We start from the raw sequence: 17848 nt of genomic DNA on the forward strand, positions 1-17848 counted from the left end.
CTGGAACCACAAAGTGTTGTGGATGATGTTGTTCCACAAAGAGTTGTGGAACAACAACCGGTTCAAGTAGACATACCTCTTCGCAGGTCTGATAGGGTACGTCGTCAACCTGAGATACTCATTTCTCTTGTCTGACCATGATGACATTGTGCTCATAGAGGATGAGCCCACCACCTATCAAGAAGCTGTGATGAGGCCAGATTCCGAGAAATGGCTAGAGGCCATGAGATCCGAAATGGAATCCATGTACACCAACCAAGTATGGACTTTGGTTGATCCACCTGAAGGGGTAAAACCCATTGGGTGTAAGTGGGTCTTTAAGAGAAAGACTGACATGGATGGACTTATCTATAAGGGTCGCTTGGTAGCTAAAGGTTTCAAGCAGATTCATGGTATTGACTATGATGAAACCTTTTCTCCAGTAGCGATGTTTAAGTCCATTCGGATCATGCTTGCTATTGCAGCCTACCATGACTATGAGATATGGCAGATGGATGTCAAAACCACATTTCTGAATGGAAACCTACTCGAGAATGTGTACATGACACAACCTGAGGGTTTTGTAGATCCACAGCATACTAGCAGAGTATACAAGCTGCATAGGTCCATTTATGGGCTAAAGCAAGCATCTCGTAGTTGGAATCTTCGATTCGATGATGCAATCAAACAGTTTGGTTTCATCAAGAACGAAGATGAGCCTTGTGTCTACAAGAAGGTTGTAGGGGATATAATTGTCTTTCTCATATTGTATGTGGATGACATACTACTCATTGGGAAGGACATCCCTATGCTTCAGTGTGTCAAGACCTGGCTAGGGAGTTGCTTCTCAATGAAGGACTTAGGTGAGGCATCCCACATTCTAGGGATACAGATCTATAGAGATAGATCTAAGAGATTGCTTGGCCTAAGTCAGAGTACATATATTGACAAGGTACTCCTTCGGTTTGCCATGCAGAACTCCAAGAAGGGATTTCTACCGATGTCACATGGCGTGAGTCTTTCAAAGACTCAAGGTCCCTCTTCTAGAGAGGAGAGAGACCGCATGGATCAGATCCCTTCTGCCTCAGCCATAGGATCGATCATGTACGCCATGCTATGTACTCGACCTGATGCTTTGAGCATGACGAGCAGATACCAGTCGGATCCGTGAAAGTCATCGATAGCGGTCAAGAATATTCTTAAGTACTTAAGAAGAACTAAAGAATATTTCTTGATATATGGAGGCAATGATGAGCTAGATGTAAAGGGTTACGGTGATGCTAGCTTCCAATCACCGGGATGACTATAGATCGCAATGGGGTTCGATTTTACATTAATGGTGGTGTTGGAAGAGTTCAAAGCAGGATACGAGCTGATTCTACAACAGTATATTCGCATCGAAGCAGAAAGGAGGCGCTTGATCCGCATGTTCATCACTGAACTTGGGGTGGTTCTTAGCATCGCTGACCCAGTTGAGCTCTATTGTGACAACAATGGAGCTATAGCACAGGCGAAGGAACCTCGCTCACACCAGCAGACCAAGCACATACTACGGCGCTTCCATCTCATTCGAGAGATTATCGATAGAGGAGATGCAAAGATTTGCAGAGTACCTACAGAGGCTAACATCGCAGATCCCTTGACCAAGGCTTTGGCACAGAGAAAGCATGATGGTCACACTAGGTCATTAGGCCTTAGAGCCTATACTGATTGGCACTAATGCTAGTGGGAGATTGTTAGTTAGAGCCCTAGAGCCAATCATTTGATGATTGTATGGACTCATTGTATCATATTCTTGTATATTAATAAAGGCATTTGGATTTTGGTTATTATACTTACTTGTATTGGTGCCAAATAAACTAAGTACAATAATGTCCTTGAGTAGATGGTTCTCACCTATATCAATCGGTTAGTTAAACCGATAGTGAGATGATATAGGGAACACTACTCTTAATCATTCCTAGTCGAGTATTAACATTCAGGGACAATGTTAATGCAATAAGACTAGCATGTAGGTCAACTCGATGACTTGATCTCTCAAGTCATGGATATAGAGATATCAAGTTGACACATGGGTATACATTAGAGAATGTATACTGAATGACCCGCCATGAGAAAGTATCATGGATCGTTATATGAGTGTCATATACTTTCTCATGTGGCTATTAGTATGACTACTAGGACCTGAAGTCACCATAGATCCCTATATAAGGAGTTATGTACTTTGGTTTCGTCAAACGTCACCCGTAACTGGGTGGACTATAAAGGCGATTACTGGGTATATAACAAATTATGCAGAGGGATGTGAGTGATGTAGATGGGATCTATCCCTCCTATATGACGGGAGAGACATCAGTATTCTTGATAGAGTGAGACCACGAAGTGCATGGCCATGCCCAAATGAGTCAATATGGGATATTGAGCTCATTTGATTTAGTGAGTCTACTTGGAGTTCAAGATTTAGATTGGTCAGAGGATGACACGGTCTATACCTTACATTGATCAATCTAGATGTCTAGGATAGAAGGACACTTGTCATATATTGTGAGGAGTCACAATTAGTAGTCACAAGGTGATGTTGGATCTCGACATTTCTTGTAACTTGGGTAGTAATGATGTGTTGCTAGATACCGCTCATTACTTATGCTCCTAAATGGGTTTAGGGCATTGCCAACGTTACAAGAACCTATAGGGTCACACACTTAGGACAATTAGATGGAGATTAGGTTCATATGATGAACCAAGAGGATTAGATTCATTTGATGAATCAAATTGGATTAAGAGTAATCCTAATTGGGCTAACTTGAGTTCGACTCAAGTTGATTCATGTGTTCAATGAGTCTAATTTAGATTTTGACTCATTGAATCAATTTAATTAAATGAATTAGATTCATTATATTAAGTTGGCTTGAATCAAATGGTTGGATTCGATCAACCATGGAAGAGATTTGGTCAAGTTTGACTTGACTTGAGAGGAAGATTAAAAGTCAAGTTTGACTTGACTTTATGCCACCTCATTGGTGAGTTGGCATTGAATTGGACCAATGATGTTACTCCACATCATCATGGGTGCCACCTCATGGAAGTTACAAAGCCATTTTCTTAATAACTTCACAATAATTGCATTTAATGGGGAGTTACACATGAAGATAGTGGCCGGCCACATTTTGAATGGGGATGAATTTATTTTCATTCAATTTTTCATTCAAGTGTGCATCTTCTTCCTTCTTCCTCTCAAGCTCTCCCTCTCCCTCTCCTCCTTGCTTGGCCGAATCTTACCAAGGTGCTAGCACACCTTTGTGTGAGGTTTTCTCCACCAACGTGTCCGTGTGGATACTTCTAGAGGACCGACGCTTGACGGTTTAGAGATCCGGCAATTCCTTGGACGAGGGGGAACGCGAAAGGGCACGCTTCAAGGTATACTTCTTAACACATAGATCTAGGAGTAGATCTAGATATTAAAAACTCGTACTCGTAATTTTCGTTCGGTTTTTCCTTGCACGGATCTACAGCTTTGGGTGATTCGGGGTTTCCGCGACGCGAAAAGCGGTTTTCGCGGCCCGAAAAACCCAACAGTGGTATCAGAGCCATGTGCAAGGCTTGTACGAGTTTAGTTTTATTTTTTTTGAAAAATAAAAGATTATGTGATTTTCTGTAAATTTAAGTTTTTATAGTTTTTTATGGGTAATTTTTCCGTAGAAGCGAAGCACAAGTGTCTCGGCACTTGTAGGCTTCGGCTACCGGAAAGTTTTTTCCAAAACGGCTTCGTTTCGCCCCAAAATTTTTTGGGACAGCGGGCTTGGATGCCATTAGATCACTTAGGAGCAACTCGCGATGGTTAGATCGCGGGTAGGGGTATTGCCCCTAACCCCGCAAGGGAATTTGTTCCGCGATTGCACCCGAAATCGCTAAAATGAACTCGCCGGGAAGATTTTTCCGAAACGGCAATGTCTCGGCCCAAATCGTTTTGGGACAGTGGGTTTAGGCGCTGTTGGATCGCAAAGGAACCCTCGCGATGGTTAGATCACGGGTAGGGGTGCTGCCCCTGGCCCCGCAAGGGGATCCGTTCCGCGATTGCGCCCGAAACCGCTAAATGAGTCCGCCGGGAAATTTTACTCGTAAAAATTGTAAAAATTAATTTTAAAATTACAGAAAATTATGATAAATATATAATTTTGAATTATATAATAATTTTGTGATAGTCATGGCCCAAAACCCAATGTGATTGGATTGTGTTGTAATTCATAATACGGCCTGCGTGCCGTTATGTGTTTTTATTTTTCGCGACCTGCTCGTCGTGCCTTTCTCATATATTCTGGTTGTAAATTAGATTTAGACTCGAATGTAACTCGAGTTTCAAATTGTAGTGTACAAATTGGAGCGGTGGAGGGTCCACACGAGACGGAGTTCCGAGGCGAGCACGAGCAACACAAGGTGGTCAAAGGGAGGAGCTTGGAGAAGCTGTTGACCCAGGTTGACCATTCGATCTTCTCATTGGCTTGAGAGGATCGTAGTAGGGCCATGACTAAATCACAAATAGATTAATTAGTTAATTTCTTATGTATATGATGCATGTTTAATAAGTAATTAATTAATTAGTGCATTACGATTAGATTAGATCTATGTCGTGCACATGATGCACCCTTGCGATTAGATAAGATCTAAGTCATGCACAAGATGCATCCTTTTCGATTAGATTAGATCTCGATCGAACCAACTCTAAATGCCTAACCGTGCCGTGATACCTATCACTACCTCGATCACATGTATTGTTGAATCTGCCAAAGCAGAGCAATACATATTATCTTGGTAGGGTACGGAGGGACAATCTTGGTCCCGCCTATCAATGCATGGGTGAATACAAACTCAATTAGATTGAGTATTCCTAGTTGCTCGGTTAGATCGAGTCAACTATAGGCATTCTTCCAACGGTTGGAAAAGATAGGTCAAAATAACATCTATATTAACTCTTGGGCGTATTAGCCAAAGCTAACTCGAGTTTTAATATAAATGCGGATATTGATTTTATAAACAAGAGTTGCATAGAGATGTAATTGGTAATCGTTACCTACCGATCATACTAAGCCTTGGGCGTATTAGCCAAAGCTAACTCAAGGGTTAGTATGATGTGGATCTTGTCCCACAAGAATTATAGAATTCAGTGGGAGCATCATTTAATTAAAGACCTAATTAAATGATTTTAAAAGAATATGATATTTATTTCTGCAAATTTTCTGTTGTAGATAACCATGACGTCAAATACGAACACTTTCTCTCTGCGATCTGTCCTTAAGAAGGACAAGCTCAACGGAGCAAATTTCCTGGACTGGTACAGGAACCTGAGAATAGTTCTCACTCAGGAACGTAAACTGTACGTTCTGGAGCAGCCCATTCCGGAGGAACCTCCTGCCACTGCCACGCGAGCTGACTGGGATGCTTACAAGAAGCATCAAGATGACGCATTAGATGTGTCCTGTCTAATGCTCGCAACCATGAACTCTGAGCTTCAGAAGCAACATGAGTTGATGTGTGCTTACGATATGGTTGAACATCTTCGTCAACTATATCAAGGACAAGCAGGGCACTGGAAGAGGAACTTCACAGGATACCTGGAAGATCTTAACAAGAAGAGAAATAAGATTTCTACTTCAGGTATAAATGTTATAGAAGTCAACCTCTCTATTTCTTCATCGTGGGTATTAGATACCGGATGTGCTTCGCACATTTGTACTAATGTACAAGCACTGAGAAATAGCAGAGCATTGACAAAGGGCGAGATAGACCTACGAGTAGGCAATGGAGCATGGATTGCTGCTGTTGCTGTAGGCACTTATTTTCTATCTCTGCCCTCTGGGCTTATACTAGAGTTAGACGATTGTTGTTATGTGCCTGCATTGACTAAGAACATTATATCAGTTTCTTGTTTGGACAAGAAAGGATTCTCGTTTATAATAAAGAACAAATGTTGTTCTGTCTATTTAAACGATATGTTCTATTGTAGTGCACCTCTGATGAACGGACTCTATATTCTAGACCTTGAGAGCTCTATCTATTACGTTAGTACCAAGAGGTTTAAATCGAATGATATGAACCAAACCTACCTTTGGCACTGTCGCTTAGGTCATATAAATGACAACCGCTTATCCCAACTCCATAAGGATGGTTTGTTGGACTCATTTGACTTTGAATCATATGAGATATGCGAGTCATGCCTACGAGGCAAGATGACCAAGACTCACTTTAGTGGGCACAGCGAGAGAGCAACTGATTTGTTAGGACTCATACATAGTGATGTATGTGGCCCTTTCAATGTTGCTGCTAGAGGCGGTTATAGGTACTTCATCACATTTACTGATGATTTCAGTAGATATGGTTATGTGTACTTGATGACACATAAGTCTGAATCCTTTGAAAAGTTCAAAGAATTCAAGAATGAAGTACAGAACCAGCTTGGCAAGAGTATTAAGATACTTCGATCAGATCGAGGTGGAGAATACCTTAGCCATGAGTTTCGTGACTACCTAGCTGAGTGTGGGATTCTATCCCAACTCACTCCTCCTGGAACACCAAGTGGAATGGTGTATCCGAAAGGAGGAATCGTACCCTATTAGATATGGTGCGATCTATGATGAGTCACACTGATCTTCCGACATACCTTTGGGGCTATGCTCTAGACACCGCAGCTTTTATACTCAACCGAGTTCCATCCAAGGCCGTGATAAAGACACCATATAGGATATGGACTGGGATAGATGCCCAGGTGTCTTTCATGAGGATTTGGGGTTGTGAGGCTTACGTTCGACGTCAAGTCTCAGACAAGTTAGGACTCAAATCCGACAAGTGCTACTTTATTGGATATCCCAAGGAAACTGAGGGATATTATTTCTGCATTTCCAGTCAGCACAGGATAGTTGTGGCAAAGACTGGGGTCTTTCTAGAAAGGGACTTTGTTTCTAGAAAGACTAGTGGGAGCGCGTTCGATCTTGAAGAAGTTCAAGATGTGAACAATAGCACTGATGCCTCGATGGAAGTTGAACTGGAACCACAAAGTGTTGTGGATGATGTTGTTCCACAAAGAGTTGAGGAACAACAACCGGTTCAAGTAGACATACCTCTTCGCAGGTCTGATAGGGTACGTCGTCAACCTAAGAGATACTCATTTCTCTTGTCTGACCATGATGACATTGTGCTCATAGAGCATGAGCCCACCACCTATCAAGAAGCTGTGATGAGATCAGATTCCGAGAAATGGCTAGAGGCCATGAGATCCGTAATGGAATCCATGTACACCAACCAAGTATGGACTTTGGTTGATCCACCTGAAGGGGTAAAACCCATTGGGTGTAAGTGGGTCTTTAAGAGAAAGACTGACATGGATGGACTTATCTATAAGGGTCGCTTGGTAGCTAAAGGTTTCAAGTAGATTCATGGTATTGACTATGATGAAACCTTTTCTCCGGTAGCGATGTTTAAGTCCATTCGGATCATGCTTGCTATTACAGCCTACCATGACTATGAGATATGGCAGATGGATGTCAAAACCGCATTTCTGAATGGAAACCTACTCGAGAATGTGTACATGACACAACCTGAGGGTTTTGTAGATCCACAGCATACTAGCAGAGTATACAAGCTGCATAGGTCCATTTATGGGCTAAAGCAAGCTTCTCGTAGTTGGAATCTTCGATTCGATGATGCAATCAAACAGTTTGGTTTCATCAAGAATGAAGATGAGCCTTGTGTCTACAAGAAGGTTGTAGGGGATATAGTTGTCTTTCTCATATTGTATGTGGATGACATACTACTCATTGGGAAGGACATCCCTATGCTTCAGTGTGTCAAGACCTGGCTAGGGAGTTGCTTCTCAATGAAGGACTTAGGTGAGGCATCCCGCATTCTAGGGATACAGATCTATAGAGATAGATCTAAGAGATTGCTTGGCCTAAGTCAGAGTACATATATTGACAAGGTACTCCTTCGGTTTGCCATGCAGAACTCCAAGAAGGGATTTCTACCGATGTCACATGGCGTGAGTCTTTCGAAGACTCAAGGTCCCTCTTCTAGAGAGGAGAGAGACCGCATGGATCAGATCCCTTCTGCCTCAGCCATAGGATCGATCATGTACGTCATGCTATGTACTCGACCTGATGTCTCGTATGCTTTGAGCATGACGAGCAGATACCAGTCAGATTCAGGTGAAAGTCACTGGATAGCGGTCAAGAATATTCTTAAGTACTTAAGAAGAACTAAAGAATATTTCTTGATATATGGAGGCAATGATGAGCTAGATGTAAAGGGTTACAGTGATGCTAGCTTCCAGACCGACCAGGATGACTATAGATCGCAGTCGGGGTTCGTATTTTACATTAATGGTGGTGCTGTCAGCTGGAAGAGTTCAAAGCTACAACAGAAGCCGAGTATATTGCTGCATCAGAAGCAGCAAAGGAGGCAGTTTGGATCCGCATGTTCATCACTGAACTTGGGGTGGTTCCTAGCATCGCTGACCCAGTTGAGCTCTATTGTGACAACAATGGAGCTATAGCACAGGCGAAGGAACCTCGCTCACACCAGCAGACCAAGCACATACTACGGCGCTTCCATCTCATTCGAGAGATTATCGATAGAGGAGATGCAAAGATTTGCAGAGTACCTACAGAGGCTAACATCGCAGATCCCTTGACCAAGGCTTTGGCACAGAGAAAGCATGATGGTCACACTAGGTCATTAGGCCTTAGAGCCTATACTGATTGGCACTAATGCTAGTGGGAGATTGTTAGTTAGAGCCCTAGAGCCAATCATTTGATGATTGTATGGACTCATTGTATCATATTCTTGTATATTAATAAAGGCATTTGGATTTTGGTTATTATACTTACTTGTATTGGTGCCAAATAAACTAAGTACAATAATGTCCTTGAGTAGATGGTTCTCACCTATATCAATCGGTTAGTTAAACCGATAGTGAGATGATATAGGGAACACTACTCTTAATCATTCCTAGTCGAGTATTAACATTCAGGGACAATGTTAATGCAATAAGACTAGCATGTAGGTCAACTCGATGACTTGATCTCTCAAGTCATGGATATAGAGATATCAAGTTGACACATGGGTATACATTAGAGAATGTATACTGAATGACCCGCCATGAGAAAGTATCATGGATCGTTATATGAGTGTCATATACTTTCTCATGTGGCTATTAGTATGACTACTAGGACCTGAAGTCACCATAGATCCCTACATAAGGAGTTATGTACTTTGGTTTCGTCAAACGTCACCCGTAACTGGGTGGACTATAAAGGCGATTACTGGGTATATAACAAATTATGCAGAGGGATGTGAGTGATGTAGATGGGATCTATCCCTCCTATATGACGGGAGAGACATCGGTATTCTTGATAGAGTGAGACCACGAAGTGCATGGCCATGCCCAAATGAGTCAATATGGGATATTGAGCTCATTTGATTTAGTGAGTCTACTTGGAGTTCAAGATTTAGATTGGTCAGAGGATGACACGGTCTATGCCTCACATTGATCAATCTAGATGTCTAGGATAGAAGGACACTTGTCATATATTGTGAGGAGTCACAATTAGTAGTCACAAGGTGATGTTGGATCTCGACATTTCTTGTAACTTGGGTAGTAATGATGTGTTGCTAGATACCGCTCATTATTTATGCTCCTAAATGGGTTTAGGGCATTGCCAACGTTACAAGAACCTATAGGGTCATACACTTAGGACAATTAGATGGAGATTAGGTTCATATGATGAACCAAGAGGATTAGATTCATTTGATGAATCAAATTGGATTAAGAGTAATCTTAATTGGGCTAACTTGAGTTCAACTCAAGTTGATTCATGTGTTCAATGAGTCTAATTTAGATTTTGACTCATTGAATCAATTTAATTAAATGAATTAGATTCATTATATTAAGTTGGCTTGAATCAAATGGTTGGATTCGATCAACCATGGAAGAGATTTGGTCAAGTTTGACTTGACTTGAGAGGAAGATTAAAAGTCAAGTTTGACTTGACTTTATGCCACCTCATTGGTGAGTTGGCATTGAAGTGGACCAATGATGTTACTCCACATCATCATGGGTGCCACCTCATGGAAGTTACAAAGCCATTTTCTTAATAACTTCACATTAATTGCATTTAATGGGGAGTTACACATGAAGATAGTGGCCGGCCACATTTTGAATGGGGATGAATTGATTTTCATTCAATTTTTCATTCAAGTGTGCATCTTCTTCCTTCTTCCTCTCAATCTCTCCCTCTCCCTCTCCTCCTTGCTTGGCCGAATCTTACCAAGGTGCTAGCACACCTTTGTGTGAGGTTTTCTTCACCTACGTGTCCGTGTGGATACTTCTAGAGGACCGACGCTTGACGGTCTAGAGATCCGGCAATTCCTTGGACGAGCGGGAACGCGAAAGGGCACGCTTCAAGATATACTTCTTAACATATATATCTAGGAGTAGATCTAGATATTTAAAAACTCGTACTCGTAATTTTCGTTCGGTTTTTCCTTGCATGGATCTACGGCTTTGGGTGATTCGGGGTTTCCGCGACGCGAAAAGCGGTTTTCGCGGCCCGAAAAACCCAACAGAAGATCCATCCACATAGATGATCCAGGTTTCCTCTGTTTCTAGAATTGGTATTTCTATTATCAAATCTGGCAAAGCTTGAGCCTTCATGGTCGTCCGAGACTGATATTGTATATCATATTCACTAAGCTCAGTCGTCCACTTGATCAACCTTCTGGACGCTTCTAGGTTAATGAGTACCCGACCCAGAGTGCTATTAGTTAATACTATAATTGGGTGTGATAGAAAGTAAGGTCATAATCTCTGAGCTACTAAAACCAATCCATAAGCTAATTTCTCGAGTGTCGTATATCGACACTCTGCTCCTTTTAATAAATGGCTCAAAAAATACACACGTAATTGTTCTTTTTCTTCCTGCCTCACTAATACAGAACTAACAGCATGTTCGTTGGCTAATAAGTACATCCACAAGGTCTCTCCTACTACTGGTTTAGCTAATACAGGGAGAATAGACAAATATTCTTTCAACTCCTTAAACGCCTTACTGCAGTCCTCATCCCATTGAAATTAAGTTGCTCGTCGGAGTATTTTGAACAAAGGGAGACTTGGATTGACCAACCGAGAGATGAAGCGGGACAGGGCGGTAATCCTCCCCGTCAATCTTTGTGCTTCCTTTAGGTTCCGTGGAGGAGTCATATCTTGTAGTGCTTTTACTTTGCCGGGATTGACTTCTATTCCTCGTTTGGTCATCATGTATCTCAGGAATTTTCCACTCTTGGCCCCAAATAAACATTTGATGGGATTGAGTTTGAGCCCGTACCTCCTCAGGGTCCTACAAGTTTCTTCTATGTTAGCACATAAACTAGAAGCCTGTATAGATTTAATATGTATGTCATCCACATAAGCTTCCATATTTCTTCCAATTTATTTATGAAAAACCTTGTTCATGAGCCTCTGATAAGTAGCTCCTGTATTCTTTAGACCAAAAGGCATAACATTGTAACAATAAGTACCTTCAGCAGTTATAAAGCTAACCTTTTCCTGATCTACCTTAGTGAGTGGAACTTGGTGATACCTCTGATAGGCATCTAACATACTAATAAATTCACATCTAGCCGTAGAATCCACCACTTGATCTATACGAGGTAGAGGATAATAATCCTTCAGACAAACCTTGTTGAGATCCCTGAAATTAATACATACTCGCCACTTATTACCTGGCTTAGAAACCAAGACGACGTTAGACAGCCAGCTTGGAAATTATACTTCTTGAATATATCCAGCCTCCAACAATTTATCCACTTCTTCCTTGATAATTTTATTTTGATTGGCTCTGAAGTCCCTTTTCTTTTATTTGACTGGCCGGGCATCTGGATAGACATAAAGAGTGTGCTCCATAACAGTTGGTGCTACACCTTTCACCTCCTTAGGTGTCCAGGTGAACACATCGCTATTTTTCATCAGGCACTTTATCAAGTCCTCCTTGAGATCAAGAGCAAGATCAGACGTGATGTGGGTAGTAGCTTCTGGTTGCCCGATTTATATCTACACTTCCTCCTCCTCATATACAAGGGTGGGCAGTTTTTCATGGATGACATTAATATCCATCCTCTGAGATTTTCGGGCTGCATTGGCTTCCACTCTCACAACCTCCACATAACACTTACGTGCTACTATTTGATCTCCCTTGACATCCCCCACTTGATCATCCACAGGGAATTTTATCTTCTGACAGAAAGTAGAAATGACCACCCTGAATTCATTCAAGGCTGGTCGACCCAAGATAACATTATAAGCTGACGGGGTGTCAACCACCATGAAAGAAGATCGGCGTGTCCTCATAAGGGGCCCCTCCCCTAAAGATATGGCCAATTTTATTTGACCTAGTGGCTGTACTTCATTACCAGTAAACCCATATAATAAAGTAACCATAGGCTGAAGCTCGCTTGGATCTATCTGCAGCTAATCAAAAGCTTGTTTAAAGATAATATTAACAGAACTGTCGATGTCAATAAAAGTATGAGAAATGTTGTAATTGGCTATAACAACCTTAATTATTAATGCATCATCATGGGACACTTCTACCCCTACTAAATCATTGGGTCCAAAACTGATTTCCAATCCATGCCGCCTTCCCGACACTGCATCCGATGGCGTGTATCACTAATCACCGAGCGTGTGACCTCCTCACCTGGTTGGAATCACCATCAGTGGGTTCTCCCGCTATCATATTGATATTTCCCCGAGCAGCGTTGTTGCAACTTTCTTCTTGCCAAGCTGATGGTTGCTCTAATTGTACTTGGTTCGGCGTTTGTGCCTGCACAGCGAGGAGAGGTGATGTTCCTGCTTGTGATCTGCTCGGTTGATATTCGATCTTAAGCGGGCTATTCTACCGTGGATATCGCTGGCAATTTGGAACTGGGGAACGCTGACGGTAGCGAGTGTTACCCGCTTGTTGATTCTTTAGAGCAAAACAATTTTCAGTATTATGAGTACTTGTTAGATGATATGTGCACCATCTTTTAGGAAAGCGTTGAGGAACCTCCACATGTTGTATTGCTTGAGATCGAGGTTCCGGATGACGATGATGCGGATTTTCCCAAGGCCCCTTAGGAGGCTGAATATGCCCCATAGGACGTATCGCGGTAGGAACGAGCATGGAAATAGTGGTATCCTTCCTCCGGGCAGCTTGAGCTTCCTCCACATTGTGAACTCTGAAGTTCACTCGATCAATATATCAAAATTGGAGGAGCGCCGTATGTTTGAATTTGAGAAGATGATTCTCAGGATAAGTTGTCCCCGAGTACTCTCTGACATTTAAATTTTGATAATGCTTCGGCAAATGATCATCTAGCATTCGTTGAGAAAATGTAGTGATAATCCTTTCAGGAGAACTATCACTGGCTACAATCTTCCCTTTTCATTTTTCTCGTATAAGGGTTTCTCTAGAAGACTCCTGAAGAATTGTTTTTTGTCTCCCTTATTCAAGAGGTGTCTGGAAATACGCTTTAGGACATCAGGTGGGAGAGAGAGGGGTAGAGAGAAAATGAACCGGATCCCCTCCCTCGATCCCTCTTTCCCTATGATGAGAAGTTATAGACATCATCAGATGTGGTGCTACAGGTAGCGTGCCACCAGTATTGACTTATTGTTGTTGCTGCAATATTTTCTGCACTCTAGCATTGATGAGCAACTCCAGATCCTCTTGAAATATAGTAATAGTGTTGAGTTTGCCAACTTCCTCCATCTTCGTAGCTTCAGATTCAGGTGAATAGTTTGCCATAGATAGCGCCAAATTTGATCTTGTTTGAAATCTACGAAGTGGTGCGTTGGCTCCGATAAACGACGATCCTTGATGAAGATAGCCTCCTGGAGACCTAAAAGAACCTCTCCATGATCCTGCACACAGTGAGACAAACCAACAAAGCTTTAGTGACCTTAGACCTGGGTGGGCATCCCTGGCTAGGCCCTCTGACGCTCAAGTCAGTTTCTCTCTCAAGGATGGAAGAAGAAAAAGAAGAAGAAGAATAGTAACTGAAGTACTTTGAAATAGAGTTTAGATGCTAGAACTTACGTTCTTTGCCAATGGAGAGGATCTCCTTTTTTATACTACCTCATGTGACTTTCGTAGTCGTGAAGTAGTCCCCTGTTCATTAGGGTTTGTATGAAGATGAAGTCATCTCCCGAGCTTCGTGTAATAATCTTTTTAAGGAATCTTTTTTGTACCACAGATGTACCTCTTTTGTCGTTTGTGACTCATATTTAAGATGAGATATGCATATGAACACGTCATTATAACTGAATAAGTTTCTAGAAGATATTTCCCGCCAAGTTTGCTGGGTTGTCATACTCATATACTTCTGTTAAGCATGTTTTGACCAATCGTTCAAGCCGGTCATATATATATTGAGAATACCTCCTGCTAAGAATATTTAGGTCTGAGAATATTTATGAACTTTAGGAGGCTAAGTGCTTTTACGTTCGGTCAAATTTTATCCAGTTGAACACATACTAGTCATAAGTTGCCGGCTGGTAATATACCATAAGCTGCTATAAAGTTAAGTACCTTTACGCTTGGTCGGGCTTTGCTTGACCGAGCGTGTGCAGGCACATATTGGTGACCACTCAACCTTCCTAGGCCGATAATATACTAAGAGTTTTCATAAGGCTAAATGCCTCTACGCTCAGTTGGGCTTTGCCTGACCGAGTGCGTGTAGGTACTCATTGGTGCCCACTCGGCCTTCACTTAGCCGGTAATATACTAAGAGTTTCTATAAGGCTAAATGACTTTACGCTCGGTCGGGCTTTGCTTTACTAAGCACGTACATGCACTCATTGGTACCCACATAGCCTTCACTCGGTCGGTAATATACTAAGAGCTTCCACAAGGCTAAATATTTTTACGCTCGGTCGGGCTTTTCCTGACCAAGTGCGTGCAGACACTCATTGGTATCCACTCGACGTTCACTCGGCCGGTAATATACTAAGAGCTTCTATAAGGCTAAATGCCTTTACGCTTGGTCGAGCTTTGCTTAACCAAGCATGTGCAGGAACTCCTTGGTGCTCACTCGGCCTTCACTCGACCGCTAATATACTAAAAGCTTCTATAAGGCTAAATACTTTTACGCTTGGTCGGACTTTGCCTGACCGAGCCCGTGTAGGCACACATTAGTGCTCGTTCGACCATCACTCGGCCATTAATATACTAAGAGCTTCTATAAGGCTAAATGCCTTTATAATCGGTTGGGCTTTGCTTAACCGAGCACGTGTAGGCACATATTGGTGCCCGCTCGGCCTTCACTCGGTCGGTAATATACTAAAAATTTCTATAAGGCTAAATGCCTTTACACTCAGTCAGGCTTTGCTTGGACGAGCGTATATGAGCACATGGGTACTCGCTCGCCCTTCGATCAACTGGTAATGTACTAAAAGTCATACATAAGGTTGAGTGCCTTTACGCTCGGTCGGACTTTGCTCGACCGAGCATATATGAGCATACTGGTTCTCGCTTGGCCTTCGATCAGTCAATAACATGTTGAGGACTATTTACGAGGCTAAGAGCCCTTATTCTCGGTCAGACTTTACCAAACCAAGTACATATACGTGCACTAACTCTCGCCCGACCTTTGGTCGGCCAGTAATATGTTGAGAGCTATTTATAAGGCTAAGTGCCTTTATGCTCGGTTAGACTTTGTCTGACTGAGCGCGCGAAGGCACTTTGGCTATATACTCTCTTATCTTTCTCGATCCTGACTCCTTCATTTGATAGACCATCCTATCATAACCTATATCAAACTTGATCTTAAATTTAGAAAGAATTTCAAGATAGGAGTAAAATTAATAAAATTGATAGTATGACTTGGTAGATAGTAAAAGGAGTGTGATTTAATAATTTTAAAAAATATATATAAGGAGTGTCACTTGATAAATACTTTTCCTAGTTTTTATTTATAAATATAATAAATGCTGGTGCAAAAATGCTGGTAAGTTATATTTGACCTTTCATTTTTGATGTTCAGAAAAAGAATTTAAGTTAGAGTTTATATTTGTATTTGGTATATGTTAAGTTGTGAAGGAATTTGCAAAGACACACACTGAGCTCATGGAACTAGTGACATTTATGGATCAAAGGATAAAAGGTATTGAGGTAGTGTTGGAGATCGTGTATAGTTTGATTTGGCATGACCAAGTTGGTTAGTGTTGGAGAGCTGACGTAGGTATATGTTAAAATATGTTTCATAAATATGTATAGTAAAAATTAAAAATAAAAATAATTTATAATTATTACAACACATACTATATATATACAAGGATATATCTAATGCCGACAAAATTGCAATATAAAATTTTATGGAAATAAATTTATGTTAGGTATTGATATGGATTATAAGGAGTGAATCTCGTGTAATAATGTGAAAGGGGATATAAGGAGAAAAGGGAAGAAATATGGAGACCTGGGTAAGATGAATATGCTCAGTAGGCAAATCCCGATCGGAAATGTAGGACCGACCGGGATAAAACTAACGGAGCACACGATATAAGTAGGTATGTTCGGCAGACAAAGCATGACCGAGCATATAGTACTGGATGAACCCAAAGGGGTGAAGAATTAGCAAGCACACCTATGAGGAGCTTGGTAGCCTCGATCGAGCATGAAATACCGACTGAGAATATGGGTCCGATCGAGAGTATAAGCCCGACTGAACTAAAACGGACGAAGGATTAACGCGTTCAGATATGATCAGAAGTAGGGGGTTGACCAAGCATAAAGTACCAGCCAAGTTAAAATAACAGAGGGTCAATGAACCTAGGAACGCTTAGCAAGCAAAACCCCGCTGAGCTTAAAGGCATACATCCCTAAGCAATCTCTATAGTCTGTCAAGCGAAGATCGATGGCATGTCATAAGGTCCAACATGACTCAATAGGCGAAGCCTGAGTGACCATCAACACAACATAATCCTAGTCGAGTATACACATAACTCATTCGGTAATATAATCTCGGGCGATCGAGCAGACACACGAACCAAAGTTGTCTGAAGGGACTCGGCTTGGAAGCATTCGGTCGGATATAGGTACAATACACTCGATAGTAAAAGCCTGGTCAGGCATACACATAACTTGTTCAGTAATGTAATCTCGAGTGATCGAGCAGGCACACGAACCAAGGTTGTCGGAAGGGACTCGACTAGGAAGTATCCGGTCTGACATAGATACAATACGCTCGATAATAAAAGCCTGGTTGGGCATACACATAACTCATTCGGTAACATAATCTTGAGCGATCGAGCAGACACATGAACCAAGGTTGTCGGAAGGGACTCGACTTGGAAACATCCTGTCAGACATAGATACAATACGCTCAATAGTAAAAGCCCAGTCGGGCATACACATAACTCGTTCGGTAACATAATCTTGAGCGATTGAGCAGACACACGAAGCAAGGTTGTCAGAAGGGACTCAGCTTGGAAATAGCTGGTAAGGCATAAGCACAATACGCTCGGTAATACAATCCCTGGTGGGTATATCAATACGCACCTCTAGTAGGCTATTAGTATGAGAGCGGCCTGGCAAAATCTGGCTAGGCATAGAGACACTCACATTTATTAAACCTCATAAACATATCTAATAAGAAGTATTATAACCGAGTATATGTGATATAGGAGAATAATATATGATTATATGACAATTTGGTTAATTTAGCGGAAAACAACTTCTAGAAACTTTTGTAAGGGCGCTAGAGGACAAAGAAAGAACATCTGGGGTACAAAAAAGATTCCTTAAACTATTATTACAGGTACTTACGTCATCTCATAATA

The sequence above is a fragment of the Zingiber officinale genome, chromosome 8A (genome assembly GCF_018446385.1).
Source record: "Zingiber officinale cultivar Zhangliang chromosome 8A, Zo_v1.1, whole genome shotgun sequence".
Lineage (NCBI taxonomy): Eukaryota > Viridiplantae > Streptophyta > Magnoliopsida > Zingiberales > Zingiberaceae > Zingiber > Zingiber officinale.